The sequence below is a fragment of the Theropithecus gelada genome, chromosome 3 (assembly GCF_003255815.1).
Source record: "Theropithecus gelada isolate Dixy chromosome 3, Tgel_1.0, whole genome shotgun sequence".
Lineage (NCBI taxonomy): Eukaryota > Metazoa > Chordata > Mammalia > Primates > Cercopithecidae > Theropithecus > Theropithecus gelada.
Window position 1 is genome coordinate 77,127,513 of NC_037670.1, and position 13,709 is coordinate 77,141,221.

General features: G+C 39.1%; 1 pseudogene; it reads left to right on the forward strand.

Annotated features, from left to right (window-relative positions):
- Positions 1-12,499: 12,499 nt before the first annotated feature.
- On the forward strand, positions 12,500-13,021 carry LOC112621754 (annotated as a pseudogene).
- The last annotated feature ends 688 nt before the right edge of the window (positions 13,022-13,709 follow it).

Below are 13,709 nucleotides of genomic sequence, written 5' to 3' on the forward strand. Positions count from 1 at the left end.
CCCATTCTTCACATCCTTAGATCCAGTGCCTTTGCTCTTCCCCATCCGCTAGTCTTCCTGATTTCACAGGACATCATAAGGCACCTCATGAGTCCCTAGGACAACTTTTCTCACTTTGCCCTCGCCAGCATTCTAATGACTCATCTCACTGTTGTTCTGTCATACCTGTTCTGCCAATTTCCAGCCCTAGTTAAGGAAACCATCTGTATCTTCTTTACCCTTTTCTTGGCAGCTGAACATTTCTGGAGAACATACCATAACCAGACTGACTGACTGCTCTAAAAGTTGTACTATCCAGTTTGTCTTGGAACTCAACAACACTGGACATTCCTTTTCTATCTGTTGTTTCACTCCTCTGCAGTCTCATCAGATTTCTACATCTACTTCTAACCTCTTTTGCCACCTAATTTATCAGAATCTGGAGGTCATCTGATAAGAATAACTTATAAATATCATTTTGTCCAAATTATTACCTGCTGACTTTATCTTCCCCCAGTTTCTGAAGAATTTTTGTGATTTTCTTCTAAAGCCAGTGTTTTCATCTACCCTTTTACTCTCTTCCCTTCCCATGTACTCTTTGACTTTGCTCTATCAATCATCTCTTCCCCTTACATTTTCTAGGCCTTGCTGTCTTCCAGTCCTCCCCTTAATACCTGCAAGCTGTTTCTCTCCTGCCCTAAGGAGACTCTCCCTGGACTCTAATTTCCATTCTTTGCATTTCTGTCTCTCTACTTCTTCTTTATCCACAAACTTCATCCATCTTGGTTTCTTCTCCCACTTAATCCTAAGCACCTTCAGCCCCTGAAAAGTTCAAGAGCCAAAAACCTCTTAGACCTTCTGCTCAAATTCTGTTTTCAGCAGAATTTGACAACATGGACCACCCTTTTCTCACTAGAACCCTCATCTCCACTGGAATTCATGTTGCATTCTCTTCTCCTACTGCTTCGTGAACTGCTTCTGTGTAGTTTCCTTTCAGGATTCCTCTTCTCCCCCTTTAGAATAGGCCCGTTAAATATAAGCTTTCTGAAGATTCAGTGTTCAGTCCTCTCTTTTAACTCTCAATAGTCCCTTGGTAACCTCATCCTATCTTATGACTCAATTGTTCAATTGCTCTACCTCTTACCTTTGTGAGAATGACTCCTACCTCTGTCCCTTTAGCCCTCATCTGTCTTCCTCTAATCAGACCCTTATTTCTAACTGGATGCTGAGCATTCCATGTTGATGCATTGCAGACACTTTAAACTGATCTAAATTCAACTCATCACTTTTTACTGGTGTGTTTTTGATCTTGGCTAATAAATCCAATGGCATCTCCTTCCACGATTATTTTTCAAATCCATCTTCTCTGTTCACTCCCTTCTTCAGAAACTCATTAACTCTTCTGTGGACTATTGCAATAGCATGTTAAAAAAGTCTCTCTGGTTTCAGTTTGTCTTTCTTGAGTTAGCAAAAAATAGCAAAATAACTGTACCATTCACAGTGATTTCTTCACATGATAGAGAGCTCTTTCTTGGCCGGGCATGGTGCACCACACCTGTAATCCCAGCACTTTGGGAGGCTGAGGTGGGCAGATCACCTAAGGTCAGGAGTTCGAGACCAGCCTCACCAATATGGTGAAACCCCCATCTCTACTAAAAATACAAAAATTAACCAGGTGTGGTGGCATGCACCTGTAGTCCCAGCTACTCGGGAGGCTGCGACAGGAGAATCGATTGAACACGGGAGATGGGTTGCAGTGAGCTGAGATCACACCACAGTACTCCAGCCTGGGTGACAGAGCACGACTCTGTCAAAGAGAGAGATTGAGAGAGAGAGAGAGAGAGAGAGAGACAGAGAGAGAGAGAGAAAGGGAACTGTCTTTCTTTGGCTTACTTAGTTATCTTTCTCTGTCACCTCGAATGTCACATTTTTGAACACTGCTGCTAGTGTCATCTTCCTAAGATTCAGATATGACTAAGTCACACTTCCAATTCAAAGACTTTTATATCCTACCCCTTTCCTCTGTAGTCAAAGATCTCCATGATTTGGTCTGAATTCATCTCTCTCGTCTTATTTCCACTCCATTCTTGCAGCCTGGTCTGTGGCAAGTCTCTCAAACAGACCAGGGTCTCAGTTGCCTTTTCTTAGACTATTACCTCTGTCTGGTGGCCTTTCTCCTAGATCAGCTTTTGTAGAACCCCCAGAAGGCCAGAGTGGGATCCTGAGAAGTTCAGGGCCCATGGTCAGGGACCTCATTCAAATCATTCTCTTTCAAAATGCTCTGTCTCCATCACCAAAGTCACAACAAGAGTCACCCTGCATTATCAAATGCTTGGTTAATATCTGGAACACAGAACTGAGTACAATCTGTTTTGGCACCCACATGTGTGTTTCTCTTCTCCATTAAAGCATACATCTTCGAAGAGAGGGACACAGCCTAATTCATTTTTGTATCCAACCCAATGAATGTGAAGCACTCCCACAGTAGGTGTCTCATTGTTTATTGAATTGTTGAATTCTATACCAAGCTTTGACTTGATTTAATTTAGAGAATTACGAATCAATTTCGCTTATTTTGGAGAGCAAGATTTTTATTTTGTTTTCCTTAATAATTTAGTCTTTATTATAATATACATTTTCTCCTTATAATGGAACTTCCATAATAGGAATTATTTAGTGGACAAAAAGTCATGATATTCATCATATCAAAACAAGCCATTGGCAATCTAGCAAATAATAACATGCTAAAAGGAAGACACAGTGCATGTGAAAGAATATATGCAAATATCAGGGAAGCTTCTGATTATAATTGAAAGAGATCATGTATGTAAAGTGTTTCCTAATTATCTGGTACAAAGTCAAAGCTCAGTAAATGTTACCTCTTATTTTTATACAGCAAGTAAAGTAGCTGGAAAAAAATAATTTGCTTATTCCCATGTAGTTTACATATTTTTGTGTTTCAGCTGATATTGACTTTGAACTGCATTCACCTTTTTAGTCAGAATCAGATATGTCTTTTCATAATTTCAAGAGCAAGTAACAAAGAGTAAGGCATGTGAGAAGTTATCATGATGCAATTAACCATGTGCACTATTGATGAGGACTTGGCTTCCCTCTGTACTACTTGATATTCAGTGAAATAAACAATGGTGATAATTGTCACATTCCTAACAAAGACATCTGCTAAACCAGGCAACTCGAGCAAAGCTGTTTGCTACTGACAGCTTGCTTCAAATGTGAATGTTGCCATTAAGAAAAAATAGCATTTCTGTATTTATCACATTACCTAATATGTTGAGTTGGCAGTGTTTCATCTGGAGACCAAAAGACCTATGCCTAATCATTAAATTCAGCATTCAAACTTCTATATTTGCATAAGGGACTATTAAAAGATCTTTAATTTTTTGTCGTGTTAATGTAAGTGTGATATATCCAAATGATAAAGAAAATCCCACAGTTCAGAATGGTATCAACTGAAGGGTAAAAGTCTGCTTTTCCATTGTCTCTACTCCTATTACTCCTCCCTAGAGATTATCTTTTGGATAGCACATTATGTAAAAACCACACAAAATAATCATAAGAATCAACCAACTCCACTTCACTTTGTATATGACCTTGAATTTCAGAAAATTCTAATGCTGCATGATGCCAAAAGACAAATCACGCTTGATCTTAGCCAGAAGGCTGAGAAGCAATCCAAAAGACAAATCATTACAGCTTTTGATTTGTCAACTAATGTCATAATAAAAATCTACATTTAAAAGTAATATTCCAAAAGATCCAGAAGAATGAAAGCTTTACTCTCTATTCCCTCATCTAATGATTCATCACCAAGAAGTATCTGAAGCAGTATAATCCTTAGGCCAGAGTGAGAATGTCCCCTGAGCCTGAACCCCAAACATTTGAGGTTTCCACTCTGTCCTTTCTTGGGCCCTGCCCCTCTTCATGGGGTAAGGTGTCTGTGTTGCTAAAGGGATGTACTCACTCAGAGAGTCTGTATGCCCTCATCAGATCACATTTGGGGTAGCCAGGATGGAGGAATTCCCAGCTCACACGGCCCAAGCAACTTCCATGACTTCTTCTGCACCTCCACCCTCCCAAGGGTAGATAGCCATGGACTGGGGACTAAGAGGGTATGGAACTTTGAAGAGTTTGAGAAATCTAAATTAAAACCTAATCTTTCAGGGTTTTATAAAGGTGTCCAGGCAGGAGGATTTAAGTATTTATGTAACAGTTTATTTTGCTTTGTTTGTAACTTTAAAACACTTAGAGTTTTAAAGTCAACGTGAGATGTTGACTTCAATATGTGCTTTTGACTCAGATCCCTCAAAAGTTAGCAGGTAGGCCTGATCTGAAGATCATGTTATTGTGAAGCTCATGTAATTAAATGTCCTTCCATGAGAGTTGTGTTTCTAACAGCTCTTTGGAATCAAGGCAAAATGAATTTTACTCTTTAAATCACTAGTTTTTTTTTAAATGAGTAACTTCCGATTTCAAATTATTCTGTCCCTGTCATATATCTGTTGTTAAAATATTCAGGGAAGGAATACTGCAGTAGAGGTAGGACAGAGATTGACTTTGTTAATCTTTTTCAAATACAAATTTTCATAGCTTGCTTTTCATTTGGAACAATTTCTTATAGATCTGCCATTCTGTACTTACTCTCCTGTTTTTTCTATCCATAAATTATCTCTCTTTCTTTGATAATAAGAGATTTTCAGAACAGAAAATTTTATTTATGCCCACCCTCACTTTACATAAAAGGAAACAGGATACTGTGGAAGGGTAGCATGATCTTTTAGGCAGTTAGGAGTTTTGGTTGTAGGAGATTAGTTCATACAGGTTTGCCAGGCTCAAATCATTTTACACTTAAAAAAAAAAAAAAAAAAAAAAGCCGGGCGCGGTGGCTCAAGCCTGTAATCCCAGCACTTTGGGAGGCCGAGACGGGCGGATCACGAGGTCAGGAGATCGAGACCATCCTGGCTAACACGGTGAAACCCCGTCTCTACTAAAAAATGCAAAAGAAAACTAGCCGGGCGAGGTGGCGGGCGCCTGTAGTCCCGGCTACTCGGGAGGCTGAGGCAGGAGAATGGCGGGAACCCGGGAGGCGGAGCTTGCAGTGAGCTGAGATCGGGCCACAGCACTCCAGCCTGGGTGACAGAGCGAGACTCCGTCTCAAAAAAAAAAAAAAAAAAAAAGCCGGGCGCGGTGGCTCACGCTTGTAATCCCAGCACTTTGGGAGGCCGAGGCGGGCGGGTCACAAGGTCAGGAGATCGAGACCACGGTGAAACCCCGTCTCTACTAAAAATACAAAAAATTAGCCGGGCGCGATGGCGGGCGCCTGCGGTCCCAGCTACTCTGGAGTCTCAGGCAGGAGGATGGCGTGAACCCGGGAGGCGGAGCTTGCAGTGAGCCGAGGTCGAGATCGCGCCACTGCACTCCAGCCTGGGCTACAGAGCCAGACTCTGTCTCAAAAAAAAAAAAAAAAAAAAAAAAAGAATACATAGAGATACAAGAGTGGAAGATGTAGCATTTGAGGAAAAGGCTTGCTTCTCAACTATGATCTCGTTTTACCCAGGGTCCATCTCACTGCTTATTTATACAGTCATATAGACAAGAGTTAACAAAATTAATTAAATAGGTATTGCATTTACACGGTTAGTGTGTGTGTGTGTTTTCTCACCCTGTGTTCCATCCACTTTGCTTCATCATTCTACCTCAACAGATGGCCACTGTTATTAGATGCGTGTGTGTGCATGTAGGGTTGCAGGCTTTCTTTCTTTCTTTCTTTTTTTTTTTTTTTTTTTTTTTTTTTTTTTTTTTTTTGAGACGGAGTCTTGCTCTGTAGCCCAGGCTAAAGTCTAGTGGCACCATCTCTGCTCACTGCAACCTCCACCTCCCGGGTTCAAATGATTCTCCTGTCTCAGCCTCCCCGAGTAGCTGGGATTGCAGGCTCCCACCACAACGCCCGGCTAATTTTTGTATTTTTAGTAGTGAAGGGGCTCCATCATGTTGGCCAGGGTGGTCTAGAATTCCTAACTTCAAATGATCCGCCCGCCTCGGCCTCCCAAAGTGTTGGGATTACAGCCGTGAGCCACCGCACCTGACCTCAGGGTTTCTTTAGACAAATAAAAGTCCTTACACAACTGTTTTTTTCAGTTAACAACATTGAAGATTTTTTGTTGTTGTTGTTGTTACTTCAGAGAGAGCCTCTTTGTTCTTTCTTGAGTATTGTATAGAACTGTTCTATTATATGGCTATCCTGTAATTTATATATTTTTATTAATAACCCTTTTTATTTTTTTTTTTTTTGGCAGAGTCTTGCTCTGTCCACCATGCTGGAGTGCAGTGGCGCGATCTCGGCTCACTCCAACCTCTGCCTCCCGGGTTCAAGCGATTCTCCTGTCTCAGCCTCCAGAGTAGCTGGGACTACAGGCGCCTGCCACTATGACCATCTAATTTTTGTATTTTTAGTAGAGATGGGGTTTCACCATATTGGTCAGGCTAGTCTCAAACCCCTGACCTCAGGTGATCCATCCTCCTCGGCTTCCCAAAGTGTTGGGATTACAGGCGTGAGCCACCGTGCCCGGCCTACTAACCTTCATTTTTAAGAGCAGTTTTATATTTGCAAAAATATTGTGAAGATAGTACAGAGAATTCTCATACACCAGGCAGACAGATTCCCCTATTATTAACATCTTACTTTAGTATGGTACACTTGTTACAATTATTGAGCCAATAATGATTTATTATTACTACCTAAAGTGTATACTTTATTCAGATATCCTTAGTTTTCTCTTTTCCTGTTTCATAATATTATACTATGTTTAGTCATCGTATCTCAGATTCCTCTTGGCTGTGGAAGTTTCTTGTTTTTGATGACCTTGACAGTTTTGAGGAGTACTGGTCAGACATTTTGTAAAATTTCTCTCAATTGAGATTTATACAATTTATTTTATTTATTTATTTTTGTTTTTGTTTTTGTTTGAGACAGATTCTTGTTCTATCGCCCAGGGTGGAATGCAGTGGCACAATCTTATCTGACTACAACCTCTGCCTCCCAGGTTCAAGCAATTCTTGTGCCTCAGCCTCCCAAGTAGCTGGGACTACAGGCATGCACCACCATGCCCAGCTAATTTTTGTAATTTTTGTAGAGACGGGGTTTCACCATGTTGGCCAGACTGGTCTCGAACTCTTGACCTCAGGCGATCCGCTTGCCTCAGCCTCCTATAGTGCTGGGATTACAGGCGTGAGCCACTGAGGCCTGCCTAATTTATTTTTGTACAAATATATTTTGTACAAAAAAAGCCCTTTTGATGGATGTTTGGCTTTTTTCCCCAATCCTTTGCTATTACAAACAGTGAGGCAATAAATAACAGTGTATATATGTAATTTCACATGTTGCAGGTGTAAAGGATAAATTCCCAGAAGTGACGTTGGCAGGTTAAAGTGTAAATGCATTTGTAATTTTGATATTATTACCAAATTGCCTTCCATAAGAATCTTGCCAGTTTATGCTGCATGCATAAGAGTGCCTGTTTCTTGACAGCTCTGCCAATAGGGCATGTTGTAAAACTTTTAGATTTTCACCTGTCTGATAGAAGAAAACTAGTTATCTGTGTGGTTTTACAATTTTGATAACATTTCTCTGATTATGAATGAAGATGAAGTATTTTATATTTATTAACACTTATTATAAATAGACTCTTTTCCATTCTATTTTTCTAGGTATTTATATATTGTATTTTATATATATAATGTATATATAAATATATATAAATATATATTTTTAATTATATATACTATATAAATATATTTATATATGATATAAATATATGAAAGCTATTGCTTTCTGAATAATAATTTCACAATATGGAGATGATTTCAGCTCAATATCTTAGGGATGCTTGCCATGTGCCTCTATATTAGGGCTTGTATTCATATATGGAATCCTGTTCTCAAATGCAATAGTTATTGGTTATTTTCCAAGAAACTGTTTCCAAGAAACTGTTACTAGCCATCTTAAGAGATGTCTGAGGAAGGTTGCAGCTCTGGTTTCTAGTAAAAATGTTGATCTGTGATGTGTTTCCTTTACTATCTTGTACCTTTCTTACTCGTGTCAGCTAGGACCTGTATTGTTCCATCATTTTTTTCTATGGAGAGCAGAGATCATCACCCAGGTATAAAAAAGTGAGCTTAGCACTATCCCGCTTTATTGGCAAGCTGCAAAAATGCTGCAGTCACATCTACAAAGGAGGTGCCCATCCTGGGCGAAGCATTTATTCTACCAAAGGGAGAAAGATGCTGTATTATAATTGCCCTAGGAAGTAAATTAATTCTGAAGTATTTTGAAGGAAAGGATCAGTGTGTACTTTTCATCTTCATGTAGAACCTTCATGTGTATTGGAAAGATCTTATGAATGATCTCAAGAATAAGCATCTCAAATGCAGGCAATGACAAAATCATGGCTTCAAGGATAGAAGAAAATTGCATAGTTCTCTCTTTTCCTCTAATTTCCTTAATTTAATAAATCAACAGTTTATTATGGGCCTTTCATCTTGTTAGATACTGGTATGAGCTCTGGAGATGTAAACATGCTATGACACACTCTCTGATGCCCAAAATAATTATAATTTAAGTGAAGGAGACAGACTTAAGAAAAGATAATTATGAATTTACAAATTTATGTTTTAAGTGCTATTAAAGAGAAATGCACAAAGAGTGTAACAGAGACAAATAATTATCTAGGAGATTGGTGGTAGGAATAGAGAGGTAAATACGAGGAAGCAGGATGTTACAGACAAGATGATATTTAAGGAGGAGTGAAAAAGATTGAGAGAGACTGAATTGTCTAATATTATATGAACCCTGACTCAATTGGTTCCTTTAGAAGAAGGCCATCTTTCCTAAAGAATAGGGCCTTACCCTAGTCTTCTGTATGATGATTTTAGGTGGCATACTGATATGACTTCAAATAAAATTGGTTTACTCAGAAAATTATTCTCTTTGAATCCATCTGTTTGGAACTGGTAACCTCTTTTGATATCTTCTAACACTTACATTACTTTTTAAATATAGAGATACTGGGCTCAGGTCCAGAGCCTTCAGGAAGCAATTGCATTTAATAATATTATATTATTTTCATCATATTTACTTAGAAGATAACTTTCTATTTCTGGCAAATGATGCTGGTTTGCTACTTATAGGTGTGATATAAAGTTATTTATTCACTTATTCACTCAACAAATATTTGTTGAGTACCTTCTGTGTGCCAGGCACTGTTCAACGAACTTGTGAATAAAATATTAGTGGATAAAACAAAAACTCCTGTCCTGAGGACCCTATAACATAGCTTATTATTTTGCTTGATTATTGTTTTTTAAGTTTAAAAATGGGTTTAATTTTAAGTTAGCAAGTAAATAATGATACATATCGTAGCAGCATAGGATACAGGTGAGAGAGAGTATAGAGGAGAAATGAAGATGAATGCGACATCAAATTATCTAAGGTTGAATCTTAGTCCTACCACCTATTAGTTCTGTGACCTTGAATAAGTTGCTTACTTTTTTGTGCCTCATTTTCCTTCCTTGTCAAATATTGTGATAATTCAATACACGTTGATTGTTGTTGTTGATATTACTATTATTACATAGATTGTCAAAAATCCTGAAATTTATATTCAAATGACTGAGTTTGGGAAAATATTGGACTAGATTGTTTAAACAGTTTTTTAAAACAATGCAGGGTCTGGGCTTACTTTTCTTCTTAACATTTTATTTTGACATAATTTCAGACTTACAGAAAAGTTACAAAAATAGAACTAAGAATTCCCATGTACACTTCATCCAGCTTCCCGTAATGTTAACATTTTATGTAACCATATTACAATTGTCAAAACTAATGAATTAACATTGGTATAATACTATTATTAGTTAAACTACAGACTTTATTTGTATTACCTTGATTTTCCCAACATCATTTTTCTTTTCTGGGATCCAATTTGGGATCCCACATTGCGTTCATTTATTTACTTATTTTTGGTTTTTCTTTTCTTTCTTTTTTTATTTTTGAGATGGAGTCTCTCTCTGTCGCACAGGCTGGAGTGCAGTTGCATGATCTTGGGTCACTGCAACCTCCACCTCCTGGGTTCAAGTGATTCTCCTACCTCCGCCTCCCAAGTAGCTTGGATTACAGGCCCACGCCACCACACCTGGCCAATTTTTGTATTTTTAGTAGAAACGGGGTTTCGCCGTGTTAGTCAGGCTGGTCTCAAACCCTGACCTCAAGTGATCCTCCTGCCTTGGACTCCCAAAGGGCTGGGATTACAAGCATGAGCCACTGCACCCGGCCCCACATTGCATTTAGTTGTTATGCCCTTTTAGTTGCCAACTATGTATTGTCAACTATGACTCTATGTAGACTCGGTGTCTCTTTGACATTCATGACTTTCACATTTTTGAAGAGTACTGGTCAGGTTTTTGTAGAATGTTCTTCAGTTTTCTGTGTCTGATGTTTTCTCATGATTAAATCAAGTTTATGCCTTTTTTGACAAGCATACACAGAAATGATGGGCCCTTCTCACAACATCATGATCGGGGATTCATGATACCGATATGTCTTATTACAGTAATGCTAGTCTCCTTCACTTGGTTAAGGAGCTATTTGCCAGGTTTCTCCACTACAAAGTTACTATTTTTACCTTTATCACTAATAAATATCTTGGGGAAGATATGTTGAAATTGAAAATATCCTGTTTCTATTCCACTGATTTTAAGCATCCATTAATGGATCTTGCCTGCAACAACAAATATTAGTGTGGTGTTCTGTTTTTAATTTTCTATTTCCCTCATTTTTTCCAATTAATATTTATTAATTGGAATTTTATGTAGGCTGTCTCTTTTGTCCCATTAGTTTTTAAAAATTCAATTATTTGTTAATATCAATATGAATTCATAAATATTTATTATGTGAATTATAATCCAATGCTATTGTTATTTACTTTTTGCTCAAATTGCTTCAGCTGTGGCCACTGGGAGCTCTTTCTGGTTGGCCCCTATGTCTTCCTGACATGCCCCCATTATTTTTTGAGCACTTCTTACTTTTTTGGCACCACGTGATGCCTCAGACTCACCTTGTGTTTTCCCTGCCCCAGCCTCTACAAGCACTTCTCCAAAGAAAGTCCTAAATAAAGTAAAATTTTGCAATATAAAAGTTAAACAGGGCTGAGCATGGTGGCTCACACCTGTAATCCCAGAACTTTGGGAGGCTGAGCCCAGAGGATCACTTGAGGCCAGGAGTTCAAGATCAGCCTAGCCATTATGGCAAAACCCCATCTCTACTAAAAATACAAAAACTAGGCTGGGCACAGTGGCTCACACCTGTAATCCCAGCACTTTGGGAGCCTGAGGCAGGTGGATCACCTGAAGTCAGGAGTTCAAGACCAGCCTGGCCAACATGGTAAAACCTTGTCTTTATTAAAAATACTGAACTTAGCAGGGAATGGTAGTGTGATGTAATCCCAGGAGGCTAAGGCAGGAGAATCTCTTAAACTTGAGAGGCAGAGGTTGGAGTGAACAGAGACTGTGCCACTGCACTCCAGCCTGGGCAACAGAGCAAGACTCCATCTCAAAAAACAAATAATAATAACAAATAAAAATAAAAATACAAAAATTAGCTGGTGGTCTAATTAGCTGTAATCCCAGCTACTCAGGAGGCTGAGGCAGGAGAACTGCTTGAACCTGGGAAGCAGAGGTTGCAGCAAGCCAAGATTGTGCCACTGCACTCCAGCCTGGGTGACACAGCAAGACTCTCTCTCAAAGAAAAGAAAAAAAAGAAAGAAAAAATATTAAGAATATGAAATTTAAATGTAAAACACTTTAATTAAAAATTGTTTTAAAAACCAAGACAAGGTTTAACAGATGAAAGTGGCATACCTTTTTTTTCTTAGAATTTGACTGCCACTTGAATTAAAGTTTTCCTCACTGTGCTAGGTTAATAGAATTAATCAGATGATCAAAACATTATATCATGGGGCAGTGGAGGGATGTTATATTTTGAGTGAATAATAATGTAATTCACAGCATAAGAATTAAGAGCAGATAATCTAGAGTCAGAATGGCTGGGCTCAAATCCTAATTCCACCACTTACTAGCTGTGTGACACCAAGCAAGTTACTTGACTTCTCCGAACCTCAATTTTCTAATGGGTAAAAATGAAGTTAATGACAGTACTTAGTTTAGGACGGGCGCGGTGGCTCACGCCTGTAATCTCACCACTTTAGGAGGCCGAGGTGGGTGGATCACTTGAGGTCAAGAGTTCGAGACCAGCCGACCAACATGGTGAAACCCCATCTCTACTAAAAATACAAAAATTAGCTGGGCGTGGTGGCAGGCCCCTGTAATCCCAGCTACTTGGGAGGCTGAGGGGGGAGAATCGCTTGAACCGGGAGCCGGAGGTTACAGAGAGCTAAGATCGCGCTATTGCACCAGCCTGGGCGCCAAGAGGGAAACTCCTGCGAACATGGCGCTGTGAGCGGCGCAGAGCATGACGGCCGTGCTCTGCAGCCTGCACGCGCTTGGGGCACCCGCCGCGCCCTGCCTGCCAAGGCCCTGGCAGCTGGGGGCGGGCGCCATCTGGACGCTGCGCACAGGACCCGTTCTGCTCTGGGTTCCTGAATTCACAGAGAAGCATTAATGGATAACAACAGAAAATGGTATTGGAACAGTGGGAATCAATAATTTTGAACAAGAAGCTTTGGGAGATGTTGTTTACTGTAGTCTGCCTGAACTTGGGACAAAATTGAACAAACAAGATGAGTTTGGTGCTTTGGAAAGTGTGAAAGCTGCTAGTGAAATCTATTCTCTTTATTCAGGAGAAGTAACTTAAATTAATGAAGCACTTGCAGAAAATCCAGGACTTGTCAACAAATCTTGTTATGAAGATGGTTGGCTGATCAAGATGACACTGAGTAACTCTTCAGAACTAGATGAACTCATGAGTGAAGAAGTGTATGAGGAATACATGAAATCTATTGAGGAGTGATAATGGAACCCCTAAATAAACTAGTATAAATTATGCAACCCAGCAGAATTGTCTTAAATTAGCGGTAGATAGAAGACTTAGAATAGCAACTTTTAGCATTACCAATGGGAGAAAAACTACTGTTAACACTAATGAAAGACAATGCCCTTTATCTTTCAAATGATTATAGATAAACATAATATTCTTCTTTTTTTTACAATACCCTATGATTTTTTAGACTAGGCTCTAATATTCAGAATTCATTAAATTATCCATGGTAAAAACTAGTTATAAAAATTATATAATGTTTGCAGATGGCATGACTGCATATTTAGAAAACCCCATCATCTCAGTCCAAAATGTCCTTAAGCTGATAAGCAACTTCAGCAAAGTCTCAGGATACAAAATCAATGTGCAAAAATCGCAAACATTCCTATACAGCAATAATAGACAAACAGAGAGCCAAATCATGAGTGAACTCCCATTCACAATTGCTACAAAGAGATTGAAATACCTAGGAATACAACTTACAAGGGATGTGAAGAACCTCTTCAAGGAGAACTACAAACCACTACTCAAGGAAATCAGAGAGAACACAAACAAATGGAAAACCATTCCATGCTCATGAATAGGAAGAATCAATGTCGTGAAAATGGTCATACTGCCCAAAGTAATTTATAGGCTCAATGCTATCCCCATGAAGCTACCA